Below are 17,602 nucleotides of genomic sequence, written 5' to 3'. Positions count from 1 at the left end.
ATTTAATTAATATTTTGAGGAAATACAGTATTTCTAACCGCCATTGAGGAATTTCCATCGATTTGTTTTAGAGTTAACTTGTAGCTTAGCTTGCATTTAGCAACTTGTTTGGCGATAATTGGCTATGTCCTGTATTTTCGGATATTCAGCATCCTAATTTCCCGTATTTTTCTTGAGGGAAAAAAACGAATCCACTAGTTTGCAAACCCCCCCACCCCCACTCCAAAAAACAGTGCCCCGCGTATTCTCCTGCTGGCATAATTAACGATTGATTGGCTCGCTTGAATCCAAGTCCGTTTGATCCATCCTTTTACCACCACCTCCTCCTCGACATCAAAGGCACCATGTTCCACGAGTGTGGGGGGCAAAGAGTCAAACTAGCCCTGGTGAGGGATAGATAAGAGCCACGGGAAGTTGATAGGATTCACGTGGTTCCCTTCTCCTCCCCAACCCCCCCCCCCCCCGTTCTATAAAACATTTTTGCCACATGGTTTCAGCAGGAAATTCTCAAGCCAGCCTGCATTTACTGAACCGCCTGTCGGCTGCCAAGCAAGCTTCCCGTTTAACGATCCTGGGTTATTATCCAAGCTGAAACCAGAGGCGTCGGAAGTGTTTCAGATCAGTGTGGGTGCTCAACTTGATATTTATATAGGAGATTCCGATTTTTCAATCACTTCTGGGGATGCTCAGTCCGATGCTACAAAATATTGTGGGTGCTCGAGCATCGTCTGCACCTCCGTGTCCGTCATCACTAGCTGAAGCATGTCTTTCAGTCCGATAGGCCCAGGCGTGGATCCAGAACGATGTATCAAGGAACAAGCACCTTAAAGAGAAAGAATAGTGACAATACGTCCCGTATTTTACGGTACAGACCCTTTTTTTGCGCTCTTGGAGTCAGGGCCGAAACTAAATTCTTGGTCAGCCGGAGCAAGCAAGTATTTTTTGGCACCCCTTATAATGTTGAAGAGTTTAAAACAGAAAATTTATGCCTTCTTTGGTTCTGCGCCCGGGCTCCAGACCCGCACCCCCCCCCCTCCCATTCCCCCTCAGTTAGTACCCTGCTTGGGATAGAATAGGACCGCGTCCAACGCTCTTGCTAATCAGTGCCTGGACTAGACTTGATAGTGAACTAGGGATGTGTGAGTGACACAAGTCAAAGTCGACACATCTTGAAACGTCAAACCCAGACTGTGCTAAATACAAATGGAATGAGTACATAGTGCTCTAGGTCACTCTTTTTTGCCAGTACCTATGCGCATATACTCTCTAGATCCACTCTTTCGGTCAGTACATAGTGCTCAACGTCACTCTTTTGGTCAGTACATAGTGCTCTACGTCACTCTTTCGGTCAGTACATAGTGCTCAACGTCACTCTTTTGGTCAGTACATAGTGCTCTACGTCACTCTTTTGGTCGATCACTGACCTGGACCCTTGATTTCTATGCCACTCTTTTGATCATTTGCATGCATGCACACGTTCTAGGTGACTCTTTTCGTCCCTCACTGACTTGGTCCATCGCACTCTATAGTTCACTCTTTTGACTTTTTTGGTCCATTGAGCTCTAGATCACTGTTTTGTTCACTCACACGCTTTCAAACTCTCTTTTTCACTCATTTGGTCACTCAACGACCTAAGTCCGTCTCTCTCTGAGCAGAGATGGATATATAGTGCCCTACACAAATTTTGCCGCTTCTCTCCCATTCTACTAATATTCTTGGCCACTCATTCCTCAATTATCCCGCCCACTCTGAACTTGCCGCCCTGAGCTATAGCCCGGCTATAAGCCCGCCCCCCCCTCCCCTTCTGCAAATACTTTACTGAACTCCGGCTTCAAGAAGATGGGAAGCGAGACCAATATCAGGGTAACCGTGATTAAAAACATCCGAAATGGAAGCTCAAAAACGATCCTCCCCCCCCCCACCCCCGCTCCACCCAAGGAAAAAATTTGAGCAAGACGGCTTAAAAGGAATCCTAAAGATGACAAAGATGCTCCTTAAGTCAAAGACGCTCAAAAATCATCAATTCGGAAACGGGGTGAAGGAGGGAGAAAATATTTTTCCCGAGAAGAGATTAAACAGATCGATGGCGCTGGTTAGCAGCCTAAGTTATGGAGCGCTCATAACATTAAAAGCGCTCTTTTACTTAATTAATGGAAATCGCATCACCTTAGACAGCTCGAACATTCTTCAAAAAGAATTTCTCATACACCAGAGGAGCGTTTATGACATCGGGTAAACATCACAGCAGCAGCAGTATCCGAAGCATTCACATCTCCTCTGGATTCTTACAGCCACCACACTCCACTTCATATCCTCGATGTACGAAAATTCCTCTCTCTCTTACATTATAGGAAAGTTACGGGCCTCTTCTCCATATTTCGACCGTTTCCCGTGTCGAGAAAACGTTTCATTTCCGCATTTTCCTTTCAAGAAATGGCAAACACACGCGAGATATTTCTCAATACGAAACTCTTATCTCATCATTCATCATTGCAACCTGAAGAGAGAGAGTTCCGCTGGATGATGAAAATATTCTCTTAGATTGAAAAGAAATCGATAATTAATTCCGGGTTCCTCAAACATGCGTAAGTTTCTTTGAAAGTAAGTGAGATAAAGCATATATGTGTAGAGCTGTCTTGTTTAAACATTGCACATACACACACACACACACATGCACAAACATAGATCCTATATCTCCGCAAACAACTTTTCATGTATTCAATATCATTGCAAATATGCGTATTTTGTTCCTTTTATATCGGTAGCCATCAATGAACATGACCTGGAATGAAAGGCATTCGAGAGAAGAACATACACTATGTTTCCAGACGTGTGTCCTTCTTGAAGTTTAGACATTTTCTCGAATTTCTAGAAAAATACTGGACAAATTGTTCTGAAATTTCTGTCGCGTCACTCCTATGCTTGTACTCACAATTTCCAGTGAGAATTTAGTCACGAGTGCATTTAGGAGACCGATAAAAGATTAAATACGAAAAACGGTTTTTTGATCAACCCTGTGTGATAAAAAAAACTGCAAATGGTTTGTAACTTTCACAAAATATTATACTAAACCTTGTGTTAATTTTCGTGAGAACAGCACGTATATACACGAAAAGATATAAATGTTTTCTAAATAAAAATTCCAATTTTTCCATCGCATGTTTTTCCGCCGATAGCATGTGGAACTTTCAGCCGATTTTTATGGAATTTACAGAAAAATTGAGATACCATGTATAGAGATTTAGAATTTTATAATTCCTTATTCGATAAGATGAAAGAGTATTTTTAGCGAATAATTTTTAATTGCACGTTCGCAGGAAAAATATCTACTTTCTTTTTTCATAATTTGGCTACCAGATGTAAAATATTGCAACTTATGTAAAAATTCCAGTTTTGAATGTGTCGTGAAAATTCAGAAAGAGTAGTATACGCGATATTTGTGAGAGTAACTTAAGTTACTGGCTGAGGCTACATGGATAAGGGATCTTTTCCCGTGTTTCGATTATTTTCTGTCATTTGATTATTTCGTTCAGTTGCTTCATTTTGACATCATACACGTGTGTTATGTTCAAGCATCTCTCTTATATAGCATCAGACACATGTCTTCGCTCATTTGCATGGAGCTGTGGACTTATTTTTGAAGTAATCAAACAGAAAATAATCAAAAATAAATTTATCCTGAAACCTAAAATGGACCATTAATTCAGTATTAAGTTAATTTTTAAAACTTACAGTTCAGTGCATACCAAACATTTATCAAGTACTCGCCTGTACTTAGAGGTCAGAAAATATGAATAGGAGAGAGTGGGTAATTTTTTTTTCTATCAAGTGTTTTTCAACGACTTTCCAGATGATAATTTTCAAGGATTTTTTTCAAAGGATATTTTTTCACCGACCTTCCAAAGAGTATTTTCACCAGCATTTCAAACAATATTTTCACCAATTTTTCACTGATTTTTCAAATATTTTCACCAATTTTTCACTGATTTTTCAAATATTTTCACCAATTTTTCAAATATTTTCACCAATTTTTCAAATATTTTCACCAATTTTTCAAATATTTTCACCAATTTTTCAAATATTTTCACCAATTTTTCAAATATTTTCACCAATTTTTCAAATATTTTCACCAATTTTTCAAATATTTTCACCAATTTTTCAAATATTTTCACCAATTTTTTCACTGATTTTTCAAATATTTTCACCAATTTTTCAAATATTTTCACCAATTTTTCAAATATTTTCACCAATTTTTCAAATATTTTCACCAATTTTTCAAATATTTTCACCAATTTTTTCACTGATTTTTCAAATATTTTCACCGACTTTTCTTTTCAAAGAATATTTTCCCTGACTTTTCAACGAATATTTTTGCCGACTACTTTTCAACTAATATTTTCACTGACTTCTCAAAGAATATTTTCACTGAGATTTCTCACAGAATATGTTGACTGATTTCTCACAGAATATGTTGACTGATTTCTCACCGAATATGTTGACTGATTTCTCACCGAATATGTTGACTGATTTCTCACCGAATATGTTGACTGATTTCTCACAGAATATGTTGACTGATTTCTCACAGAATATGTTGACTGATTTCTCACAGAATATGTTGACTGATTTCTCACCGAATATGTTGACTGATTTCTCACAGAATATGTTGACTGATTTCTCAAATATATCCACTGATTTCTCAAATACGTTCTCAAAGAATATATCCACTGATTTCTCAAAGAATATATCCACTGATTTTTCAAAAAGAATATTTTCAAAGATTATTCAAAAGAATATTTTCAGGGAATTTTCGGATAATATTTTCATGGACTTTTCAAAAGGTATTTTCACCGACTTCTCACTGATTTTTGAAATATTTTACACCGACTTTTCGAAGAATATTTTCACCAACTTCTCACTGATTTTTGAAATATTTTACACCGACTTTTCAAAAGAAAATTTTCAAAGATCTTTTAAAATTTTCTCAGATTTTTCTGAGGATATTCTCACGAATTCTTCAAAGCGCGTATCCACGAGAATTTAATCAATAACAGTTATATATCCATGGATTTCACACGTTTAGTAAATACGAAGTACCATTCTTGTTTCTCACCTAACTCATTGGAATCCATTATCCCAATAAATATTCCGGATAAAGCTTTTGATACGAAACATAAAGATAATGAATTGCGTATCCATCGATAACGTATCGAAATTATGTATTTCACCCCCCCCCCTTTTTTGCGTTCAGCGTCAGAACACTAATTTATGAATAATTCAGAATGAATACATAAATAGACTATATATCAAGTAATGAATAATGAATAATTCATGAGACAACCTGCTGAGTCTCCGAATATAGTCATAATGAATCAGATTAATATCAAAGAATTTTCTTTATATTCAGAAATAAGAGAAATACGAAGACAAAATTGTATAAAAAAATTTAAATTGAAACGGATTCTGATGTATTTTCAATAGTCCTTTTCAATAATTGAAAATGAAAATTAGCGTAACACTCACAAAAATTAGTTTACTTTTCATAAAGAAATATATTGAATAATTCATGAAGTTTCACTAATTATTTCATCAATTTCACCTGGAGAATAGAGAAGTGGTTTTCCAACTTTTGTCCCCCACGGCTCCCTTTTCAGATTCACGACTCGTCTACGGTACAGCTTCCCAGAATAGTTTAGTAAATTTGTGCATTCACAAAAGAACCACTTCAAAATGTAAAAAAAAAAGGCACACAAATTAATATCTCCAGCTCGCCGCGACGCCTCTGACAAAGGTTGGTGACACCTTTAGGAGCTCATTTGATCATTGATCATTTTTGTCGCACCACTGTCATTTTCTGCACACGAGTGCTAATTAGACCGGCAATTTATTGCCGATTCCGAACGTCATCCTTTTTTTATACTCACCGAGAGGTTGATGCGCTAACCCCTCGATGTCGGACTCCCTGCAATAGCAATCTTTTCTGTGGTCATGCCGCGCGTTTCCGAAAAGGACGAACCGGGTATCGAACTCGTGACTCACTAAACACTCGTGTCACCACAGCTTCCCCAACACAATCATAGCCCCGGGGCAACATGAAAGAGTGCCTAGGCAACACCTCTTAATTTACACATTTATTGTCATAAATCATTGTGGCAGATCTTATCGAGGAAACTCCTAGTCTATGCAGGACTGTGGTCCTTGCATGGCCCTCCACAAAAAGAGTGGGTCGGGCAGGGCTTTTGCCCGGGGGTCCGATATAATTTCATCAGATGTGATTCTATTTTTGTTTTTCACACTACAAATTCATATTACAGGAGGCCCGTGAAGAGTCTGAACTGGGGCCCACCAAAGATATTAACCTTACGTTCTACTGTGCGGGATGTGGGGGCCATGGATATCCGTGCCGTGCCCGGTTGAATTCTTGGTTGAGATTCAGCGAAGTTGGAGCCCTGTCAACCTACTGGGAGGCATATTCACGGATCGAGAGCTTTGACTATAGTCATCACCAGAAAAGCACCCCGCACAAGAACTCTGACATATATGGCTTTAACGGAAATAATCATGATGCTAATCATAGGCTGTTCATTTGAGTTGGTGAATATCTCCTGAGTATGAAATCAATCATCTATCCTCGATGGTTTAAGTGAGCACTATGATCCCTACAAGGGTAGGGCTGGCAGGGCTCTAGCACGTGGGCCCGGGCCAAACCTCATTGTTTTTCTTTTTTTACACTATAAATTCACTATAGAGGAGGGGCCCCACCAAAGATCTCAGTCTTGGGGGAGGAGCTCAGTTCCAGGATGTTGGGGGAATGATGAGCACCGAGATGATCGCAATAAAAAGGAAGACTGTTATTACATGAAATGTGCCTTCAATTTTTTTTTCCAGATAGGGGGGCACATTGCCTTTTGGGCGCGGTAGCCCGGTCGATAAGATGCTCGCCTAAAGTACCAAAGGATGTTTAGAGGTGTCGTGAGTTCGATACCCAGTTCGTCCTTGTCAAAAAACTTTCCTGACAGAGGGGTACAACAAAAAACGGCGACTTGACCGCAGCAAAAATTGCTACCGCAGGGAGTCTCCCATCGAGGGTTTAGCGCACCAACCTCTCGATGAGTATGAAAAACAAGCCTGCCGTTCGGAATCGGCAATAAATTGTAGGTCCCGGTCTAATTAGCCCTCGTGTGCAGAAAATGACCGTGGTGCGACAAAAATGATCAAATGATCAACATTGCCTTTTATTACACCTGCAGACCTGTTTCTTTGCTTACAGAATTTTGATATCTGTGCAGAATGGTATAATAACATGCTGCCTTATACAATATAGGTTTTTTTTTTTCTGCTCAGTAAAAACTCTGTGTACATGGAAGCATTCTCAGGCTCTAAACGGTCTTATTTTGTAAACTTATTCACCATCAAAAAATGGCGCATTTCTTAGGCACTTTTGTCCATAACCAATAAATGAGTACAAATAAAATTTCATCAGCCAAAAATATGCCTTCCAGAAAATATTGAAAAAAAAATTGTAGAGTATCATATCACTTATATATATATACTGTATACTCCACCTATCAAATAAAACTGTTACAATTGTTCGACTGAAATTAGTAACTGGATTTTGATTAATGTGCCGAGTGAAAAAAAAAATGACATGATATATATGTATTAGTTAATATTTCATAAGTAATAATATTAGTTAAATTATCAAGTTTGCTTCAAAATTTTTATATTGTTTTTGATTGTAATCACAGAAAACCTACAATAGCTTGCCGTTGCTAGTTGATGCGATGTACCGAGCACTGAGCTCGTCTTCTGTCTTGGTTTCTCTACTTAGGTGGAGATATTGATCAGGCAATGGCAAAATGGTTGCTTAAAAACCACCATGGGTGATTTTTTTTTTAATATTATATAAAACCCTTTATATTACATAAAATATTCTCACTACTACAAAGCAATATCATTATACTGATTTGCATTGTCAACAGTTTTCAGGGGTTAAAACATCTTTTTACCATATCAGATTACACATACTTTCAAAAATAAATCTCGGAAGATTGCAAACATTCTCAATATCTACAATGTTAAATATAATTTCACTAAAGTGATTTACTTTGCCACAAATAGCAAAATTTACCAATCTTTTACAACATAAGTTTACAGCATCTTTTACAGTATATTTCCATTCAGAGAAAGGTGATATGTGTAGCTATATACATGAAAACCCCAACAAAATGCCATCAGAACCATTTAATACGACTTTTGAGCATTTGGCAAACATATTAGAAAAAAGTAATTAAATAAATAAAATAGAGTGGAAGAGGTTACAAATGGTTTTATTATAATTTACAGAACATTAACACCCCCCCCCCCCCATGCAATCAGAATCATTTGATTTTACTTTGGTACATCTGACAATTATATTAGATTAAAAAATCTATGCAGGTAGGTTATATAACGAATGGTTATATAATTCACAAAGCGTTCATATCATATACCTTTCTAATATTACAATAATCAGTTTAATGAATAAATGTATTTACATAAAATATTCTCACTCTAAAATGTTGAAAATAAAAAAAAAATCAATCTGTAGTGATTAACATTGCTATCATTTGCTGCATTTTACAAAAAAATATATTGATGTAATTTATTTATAGTAATATTTATCTATACTATGCTTTTGGTACATTATCAATAAAAAATGAACGGTATTTTCAACATCATAACTTCAGTATGATTAACCATTATGTGCTTGTTATAACAATTAAAATTCCTTTCTAAAATTTTTAACCAAGATATTCCTTAGTCTTAGCTGTGCTAATTTCTGTTCAGCTGGGTAGTTGGATGCTGAGCTGATACCATCCACTTCTAAAGCATCTTGCTTCTCAAAGTACTTTTTGGCCAGTTTCTTTATATATTTGTAGATGGATGAAGATCACCGTGCAGGTCGGTTAGTCTGAAGTATTTTGGAGCACCTGTGAATCTCCTGACAATATAATTTTAATGTTTCTGAAGGTTGTAAATATTGCTTTTCTGAGCGAAACTGTTAAAATTTCGAGGCAAGCTTGGTAATTTAACTAATATTATTGCTTGTAAAATATTAACTAATATCATATCACATTGCTATTTTTATATGACACGTTAATCAAAATCCGGTTACTAATTTCAATCGAAGAATTGTAACAAATTTATTTGATAGATGGCGTAAGTGGTTCTAGTTCATTGATGTCTTTCTCACATGTAAAATACAAGGTAATTCTAAATTCATGGGAAAAACTTTAAGAGGTGATATAAGACACCTAAACAAGCATTTTTAATCATAGAATGTGCTGTCGAATCGCAATAGCAGAGGAGGTAGAGGGTGTTTTTGGAGAACGATTGAATGATTTTTTTTCCTACAGATTTGCTACGATATGTGCTACCATTCATTCGAGTGTGCATATGCACCTTCGGGTTCGATTGGGGTTTGTTTTTTATAGGTACAACGACCATGAAGGTTTATGCTGGGCCAAACAATGATCAAGCGGTACAATGACTTGTGGTAGAAATTGCATTACCACATTACAACACCTTGCGCCCTGGTCACGAGCATTGGCGTACGCAAGATCGACCTTTGCGGGAGCTTATTGGGTTCCGGGAGCACAAGGAATCTCTCCTAGAGAAATTTTGGGCTATACTGACCTTCAAAATTTAAACTAACTTAATTTAAATTAAATTAAATTAGTTTAAAATTAAATTAACAGATATTGATAAAGATAACATACGGTGCAAAGGTATTTTCTTTCGAAATTTTAATTTTTTACTGAAATATTTGGAAATATATCTTTAAATTTTAACCTGCCCTCCCCAATACTGCAATCCACCCCCCCCCCCCCCGTGTTCTCTCCTACTATGTTTTCTCCTCTGGTCCCAAACATACGCACTCAGGGCTGTTACTTCACTGTAAAGTATAAATAAAAGGTAGGGAAACTTATCTTCATTCTACGCAACCCAACAACATGTAAGCAACATAACGTGGAGAATCAAGATTTTAAAAACTAAGGAATGAGGACAGCGTTTCTTGGATATTCAATAATTGTGCATTTTGTCTTTCTATTCAAAATAAATTTATAAATTTATTGATTTTCATGTTTTCTCCTAAAAAAGTGCAAAAATACATTTGTGATACTTTGTTGAATAAAATTTTCCTTCAAATTATTTTTAGTAAATTTTACGTAGAATTTTAATGCATTATATGATACATATATATTTGTGTAAAAGCTCAACTAATCCTTTGAAGGGCTGACATTTTTCCAAAACCCATAGGAAAAAACGTAAACAGGTGCGCCCACTATGCGACCACCCTCCCCCTTCAAAGAAGAATCATTATATTGATTTGATATATTTACTCTCATCAGTACGTTTCATTTAGGAAATTCTCTCGTAACATCTTAAATCATCAGCGTTACGCACGCCAGCCCCCGTCCCCACAAGGGGGTCGTGACAACCACTTTGGGAACCACTGTACAAGATAATGGAGGTGAAGAAAGAAAACTGTTTTCAGACAGTCGTACCTTAAGGGCAGCAAAATATTATTCGCCTCGGGCGGCAGAATTTCTAGAACCGGCTCTGTACCAACCGCACTGAAAGTTTCGAGACTCGAAGCTTGGGCAACCAAAAACGTTGAATTAACATGGAAGAGAATTTTCATAATAATTCGCGTTTTCGGTCAACACTTTGTAGAGCCTTATCAACATATATAGAGCCAATTATTTTGTAGTCCGAAAATTTTCCACTCTATTGGGGGTGGGTGAGTCACCTCTCTGTAGAAATATGTGTTTTTTGTATGGACGTCATCATCATCACCATGCCCCTCCTCCCCACCCCAAAAACCTTCAAGTCTACCCCCTTCTTATGGTTGGTTTTCTGAAGAATGAAGGGTAATTTCGCACAAGTATCTCTCTCACGATTCCTCCATTATTATTTAGCATCCGTATATCATGCATTAATTATGGGTATCGAAAAATAATAGAACGTCTCAAATTACACACAGCGAAAATTACAGCCATACTGTAAATTTGAGTTTCCAACCTGAGCATTTCATGAACCGCGCTCGCGAGTTTCAAATACGTTATAATATTTTGAAACAAATATGTTTGGAAATTTCGAGACTCAAACCAAACACGTTTAATTAACTTTGAACAGTATTTTGCTAATAATATTCGCGTATACGGCAAAAATTGTGAAGGCCAACATCAACCATGATTGACGAATTAATCTTCAGTCCAAAAATTTTCCTCTTTATTAGGGAGAGGAGGCACTTCTCTGTAGGACTCATTGGCGTACGCAAAGGGGGGTTTTTGGGGTTCTAACCACATCCCCAGGCTGAGATTATAGTGTTATTTTGCGGAAAAAAACATACCCCCCCCCCCCGAGAAGAAAACAAAATTTAGCCTCTACCCTGAGAAAATTCTGCGCACGCCTATGGTAGGGCTAGTTTTCTGAGAAATGAAGGGAGTCGTTTCATTGTTATTCTATAATAATTCAGCATTCTGGTATTGGAAATATAAAAATTAATGAAAGTCTCAAATTACACAAAAATCCAAATTACAGCCATACCGTAAATTTGAAGTTTCCATAATTTTGAAAGCATTTCATGAACTGTTCTGTGAAGTTTCAGAGATGTTCTAATAATGTTTTGAAACGAACGAGGATACCACTCTGAAATTTTGAAACTCCAACCTTGGGCTTTTGGACAGCCAAAAACGTTGAACTAGCATTAAAGAGAATTTTCGTAAATATTTGTTTACATAAGGTCAAAATTCTTTGCAGGGCCACATCAACATATACGGAAAATTATTTTCTAGTCCAAAAATTTCCCATTTTATTAGGCACCCCCCCCCCACCCTCTGTAAGGCTGGTTTTCTAAGCAATTGAGGGTGGTTTGGAGAGATTTCATAGTTACTCTAATATAATATAGCTTCCGTATATCACATATTGTTTCCCCTCCCCCCTTATGCTAGAAACATGAATATGCAAATTTCAAAAACTATTGAAATGACATTTGAATATTTACTCTGCCCCTGTTACGCTATAGATCAGGGCCGCCCTTACCAGATGCGGAGCCCAGTGCGAAAATGATAGCACAGTGGCGTCTTGATGATTTCGAAAGCACCCCCCCCCCCCCACCCTTTATTTTATATATTCTGTCGAAGAGGGAAATCGAAAATTCAGAAAACTAAAATCATTAAAATTCAGAATAAATGCGAAAAATAATTCCAGCACCCATGAAAATTGCAGCCTAAATGCCAGAAATAATTCCTCAGTCTCCTAACCAGATCATGGCCCTCCGCTTCGTCTCAATGAAGAGATTTTAGCAGGTGGTCGAAAACCTGCGCCATATGCTGGAAGTTGTACGTGTTATGAACCTAACGTGAAGTTTGTTTATGTGTAATGCTCGTTATATGTAGTGCTATCATCTGCCGTCAATTTTTCTAACTGTAAGTGAAGTGTAATGATTGAATAATTGTATGTGTGTGTGGGCCTGTTGCTCTCTGTGGCGAGACTTTTTAACGGGGAGATCGGTTCGCATCTTGAAGTTGGGAACCACAAAAAACCAACTTCAGCCGACCACCGCTGTGGCAACAGTGGGGTTCAAACACGGCTCCTCGCGATGCGAGTCCGTCACTATGACTACTCGACCACCCCAGCGTCCGACAAGACTCTGAATTAATGCAAGAAACACTTTTAGAATTAATGAAAATTAAGAATAAATGAAAGAAATATTTCCAGAAATTCTCCAGAAATTCCAGAAAACTTCTTTCAGCATTACTTCTTTCTAGATGAAAATGCAGAATTTTCCAGAATTATTAAAGGAATTATTATTACTGTAAGAGTGCGGGAGGCCTCCCAAAACGCGGGGACCCAAACGACTGCACCTGTCACACACACACACCCCTAAGGGCGGTATTCACCAACATGGTTTAAGCTATAGTCACAATTTTTTGATAAGAGATCGACACGGATTGGTTAAATTCAGGGTTTTAATCAATCTATGTTGTTCTCTTATCCAAAAATTGTAACTACGGGTTTAAATCATGTCGGTGAATACGACCCTAAGGGAGGCTGCTACGGATGTCAATTTTCCTAAAATGTTTTATAACGTTTTCCCATTGGCGTTTCTGGCAAAATTTTGCGAAACAAATGATCCCAACCAGATAATAAACCCGAAAAGAGTGAAAATTCATCACATTCATCTTTGTGGCATAAAGGGAAACGATATGTATTCAAAATTAATCAAGTAATTGAGAAATAATGATATTCTCAAATTACACAAAAACTCAAATTAGAACTATACTGTAAATGTGAGTATTTCATGAACTGCGCTCGCAAACTCCTGAGGTGTTGTAACACTTTGAAACAAACATACGAAATAACTCTTAGAAAACGGATATAATCAATGAAATAATGAAGATTAATTAATTAATTTTAAAAAAACAAGAAAATGAATACTCACATAAACAGAACTCGGCGTTTGTGTTTGTTTTTCCTTATCCTTGGTAACAATTAGAAAATTAAAAAAACAATCAGATGATCAATTGTTATTCCCTTGCACATATATGAGTTCTCTCTTGTCAAAAACCCAATATATATATTTGGGGGTTTTAAACCGTACAATATTTTCGGGCAGCCGATGAGGGCCCCACAATTAGCAGCCGTAAGACAACAATCACCACGAAACCAACAATGATAACTGAGAGAGTTGAGCCAAAAAAAGACGGGCTCGAAAATAGTAATAACCAACCAGCAGCAGCACCACCACCAGTCCGGGGTTTAAAGGTATCACGCGAAAAGTGGTTATTGTAGCTTCGTTTATAAGCCTCGGGGATAAGATCAAAACTAACCGTCAGGCGTCGCTTCGATGTATGGTCCGTTGTTTTTTGGGCGATAGATGGCAGCAGCTGTAGCGAAATCGACATCACGGACGGATGAGAGATCGAAGAAGCTTCTCTTCTCTCTAGGGGCATTGCATTAATTGCGTATTCAATGCACATTTTTTCGTTATTACCATTTCGTCAGCTCAGCACTTCATTATTAGAACAACTACAGGATTAAGTATCTGATGAAGGAATCCATTTTTGAGAATACCGTATTAAAAAGAGATATGCATTTGTGTATTCTTGAAATAAACGAAATATTGATCACACCTGTGACAACACGGAGAAATCTACAACGAAAATTTAATACTAATTCTAAAATGTTTTATTCAGAAATTCTGAATATATTCACAAGTTCTGAAGTTATCTCTTCTGAAAATTCTGAATATGAACCCATTCAAAAATCATGTATTTCTCCTAAGTTCTGAATATTCACTAATTCTAAAATTATTTACCATAAATTCTGAATATTCAGTAATTCTCAAATCATTTCTTTCTTGAATTCTGAATAAAAACAATTCTTTCACTTATTCTAAACTTTTTTTCCATAAATTCTGAATATTCGCCTATTCTAAAATTATTTCTTTCAAAACTTATATAATAAGAATATTAATATATAGTAGAATATTCAGTTATCCTGAAATTATTTTTCTTTCATAAATCTGAAAAAATTTACTTATAATTTTTTTTCATGAATTCTGAATAGTCCCAAATTATTTTGTTCATAAATTCTGAATAGTCACTGTGACTCTAAAGTTATTTCTTTCGTAAATTCTGAATATTAACTAATTATGAATGTTCAGAAATTCCGAAATTTTTTTCTTTAGAAAATAATTCTGAATATTGAACGATTTTAAATTTTTTTTTACATAAATTCTGAATGAAAATAATTCTTTCACCGATTCTAAAATTATTTCTTTCGAAAATTCTGAAAATATCCACCAATTCTAAAATTATTCCTCTTATAATGCTGAGAATACTCATTTATTCTACAAAATTATTTTATTCATAAATTCTAAATTATTTTATTCATAAATTCTAAATTATTTTATTCATAAATTCTAAATTATTTTATTCATAAATTCTAAATTATTTTATTCATAAATTCTAAATTATTTTATTCATAAATTCTAAATTATTTTATTCATAAATTCTAAATTATTTTATTCATAAATTCTAAATTATTTTATTCATAAATTCTAAATTATTTTATTCATAAATTCTAAATTATATATTCAAAGATTCTGAAATTATTCCGTTCATAAATTCTGAATGTTCACTAATTAATTCTAAAATTATCTTTCACAAAATTTTAAAATTATCCCTCTTCTCAATCTCGGATATTCATCACTTCCGAATGTTCATTAACTTTTCATTATTTCTCTCATTAATTCAGGATAATTTCTCTCGTCATTTTTCGTCATCGTAAAATTGTTCGTTCCATGGTCTGATTGGTTCAAAATTATTTCTTCTGTTGGTTCTAAGTTTTAATTAGTTCTGAGAAATTATTTCGTTATTTTATTTTCATCTCAAATTCGAATTTCATTTATTCTGGAATAGTTTCTTCCTTAATCTAAACTTTTCATTAATTTCTGTGTGCGATTTACGTCAAATTGTAAAAGTTATTTCAGAAGTGATATAAATAAGAAAAGTAATCAAATTTTTCAGAATTTACGAAAATTTATACTTAATAGGACAGCTAATTTGGGAGTTGATGAAAATTCATATTTAATGGAAGGCATAATTTCAGAATTAATAATAAAAATCCGTACCATAGAAGATTCGTACTTAATGTAAGAAACTATTCGAATATTATTGAAAATTCGAATTTTTAGTAAACGATTATTTGGGAATTAATTTAAATCTTCAATAATTAGTCTCGAGTTTAACTCGGACCCATTGGCTCATTCACCAAGACACCACTGTGTATCACGCTAAGCCTTTGTGGTCCTGGACATCTTAGAATTTTAAATACTGCAATATAAATATGACCCGCGAGAAACATGGATATTTTTTGATTTGGCCTGCAATGTCTGAAACGTTCAAGACTCCTGTTCTATGGTGCAAAATTTCGTTCAAACTGAATTTCTAATTTTTCAGAAACATATAATTTTCATTTAGAATCCGTGAGAGGAAAATTGAGATAAAATAGCCATCACGAAACGACCCGGGATCCAATAAAAATTCCGCCTACACATCCCCAGAACTATCGAGTTGAGGGAAAAACCCCAAACGCTCGGTGATGACGATCGGGATCTAGGATGATTCATTTTCGGAAAGATTGAGTTGAGGATGACGCCATCTCTCCAGAACAAATGTAGGCAATTTTTCTGGGTTTCGATGAAAAGGCTATTTTCTAAAAGATAATCTCCGTCCACTTTAATTACTTACGTCTCATATTATATTTGGAAAACATCTACGGCTGCGAGATATAAATTTGACTGTGAATGGGGTGTCTTGAACATTGAAGGTGTAAGGTTCGAAAAAAAAAGAATTTTCGAGTATAAAGTGAACACAGTAATACCCCGACTTACATCCCCTTGATTCAGAGCAGCCCTTAGGAGTGTGCGAGTCGCACTGGGTCCCGCATTTACGGTAACAATTTCTTTCATAAATTTTGGAATTTTCAGCATTCATCTAGAAAGAAATAGTTCTGGAACCATTGCTTTCACAAATTCTGAATTTCTACCATATATAGATGGAGTTGTTTTGTTTTTTTTAACAAATTTTGAATTTCCATCAATTCTGAACTTTCATCACAATTATCGATTTCCATCAATTCTAAACGTATTTCTTTCATTTATTCTAAATTTTCATCAATTCTGGAATTATTTCTCTTACATAATTATATTCTGAACTTTTTCGATTCCCCCCTCTCCCCAAAAGAAAAGAAATTGGGGCTGAGAGACCCTTCTATATTAAGGGTGGTCCTGACTTGGTTTACGTCATCCACCTCGACCAAAAATGATTTTTCCTTAATTGAACGCAGAGAAAAAGCCGCATAAAAAAAGGACACTTAAACGAAAATATCTGCTAATTTACCCCATACCTTCTCTTCCTGAAAAAGGTGGGCATTGGAACTCGACTTACGTCATCAGTCTTGAACGAATTACTGAGGTGTATGACCAGCGCCGTAACTAGTCATTGCTGTGCCCTGAGCCAGAATTTGCATTGAGGCCCCCTTCTACCCCCCCCCCTCCTCCCAAGTGGGACCTGTGTGGGTGCACCTGCCTAATTATGGCAGTGGTGGTGGTCGAGTGGTCATAGTGAGGGACTCGCATCGCGAGGTTCCGGGTTCAAACCACACCGTCGCCGCAGTGGTGATCGGCTGAAGTTGGTTTTCTACGGTTCCCAAGGCGAAAATGCGAGCTGATCTCCCCGTTAAAAAGTCTCGCCGCAGAGAGCAACAGGCCTACAACGCTATAATTATTCATTCACGCTCTGAGTTGAGGGGAAAAAACTCAGTCTATATAAAAAATTGATGGCAGCACTACACAGAAACAAACTTCATGGAAGGTTCACTATACATAAACACACATTCCAACACGTACCAATTCGTTAGAGGTTCCGCAGAGGAATAAGAACGAGGTGCGTATCTGGTTTAGTAGTAGTGTATAACTGTATTTGAAATCCAAAGACAATTGAATATTTTATAGCCAGATAACCACTAACCCTTACAGCGTCAATCCCGC

At 36.2% G+C, this 17,602-nt stretch overlaps 1 protein-coding gene across 2 annotated transcripts in view; it reads right to left on the bottom strand.

The window, feature by feature from the left end:
• The window catches only part of LOC149064685 (follistatin-related protein 5-like), a 353,698-nt gene extending 339,820 nt beyond the window's left edge, over positions 1 to 13,878 (bottom strand). Inside the window, exon 1 of one of the 2 annotated variants that reach the window (XM_089254722.1) lies at positions 13,490 to 13,878. The gene's annotated coding sequence lies outside the window, so the exon portion shown is untranslated. The remainder of the gene's footprint in view (positions 1 to 13,489) is intronic. The other variant, XM_089254723.1, reaches the window with a different exon arrangement.
• Between the last annotated feature and the right edge of the window lie 3,724 nt (positions 13,879 to 17,602).

Source organism: Pholcus phalangioides, unplaced genomic scaffold, assembly GCF_987345545.1.
Source record: "Pholcus phalangioides strain wild (caught in Gottingen) unplaced genomic scaffold, Ppha-v1.0 ptg000042l_1, whole genome shotgun sequence".
In the NCBI taxonomy this organism is placed as follows: Eukaryota; Metazoa; Arthropoda; class Arachnida; order Araneae; family Pholcidae; genus Pholcus; species Pholcus phalangioides.
This window is presented reverse-complemented; position numbering and strand designations above follow the sequence as displayed.